We start from the raw sequence: 308 nt of genomic DNA on the forward strand, positions 1-308 counted from the left end.
CTGCTACTGCTTGACGAGCTGCTACTGCTGCTTGAGGAACTACTACTGCTTGAACTTGAGGAACCTAAAATGATGGGCATATGTTTCGCTGAATGAAATACCATTGCGGTCGGGACAGCCTTGTCATTCAAAGATCAAACGAAACATTTTGAAAGAATTATAAATGTGATTGTTAGCAAACCGCAAAATCTGGCAGGAAAAGCGACAAGAAACTTATTGTTGCCCGTATTTTGTTCATTTGTCTGTTTGTTTTCTTTGTCTCTTGTTTTATTCTGTAACGTAGTTACTTTCGTTGTGGGGTGTATCCC

The sequence above is a fragment of the Penaeus monodon genome, chromosome 23, assembly GCF_015228065.2.
Source record: "Penaeus monodon isolate SGIC_2016 chromosome 23, NSTDA_Pmon_1, whole genome shotgun sequence".
Classification (NCBI taxonomy): Eukaryota; Metazoa; Arthropoda; class Malacostraca; order Decapoda; family Penaeidae; genus Penaeus; species Penaeus monodon.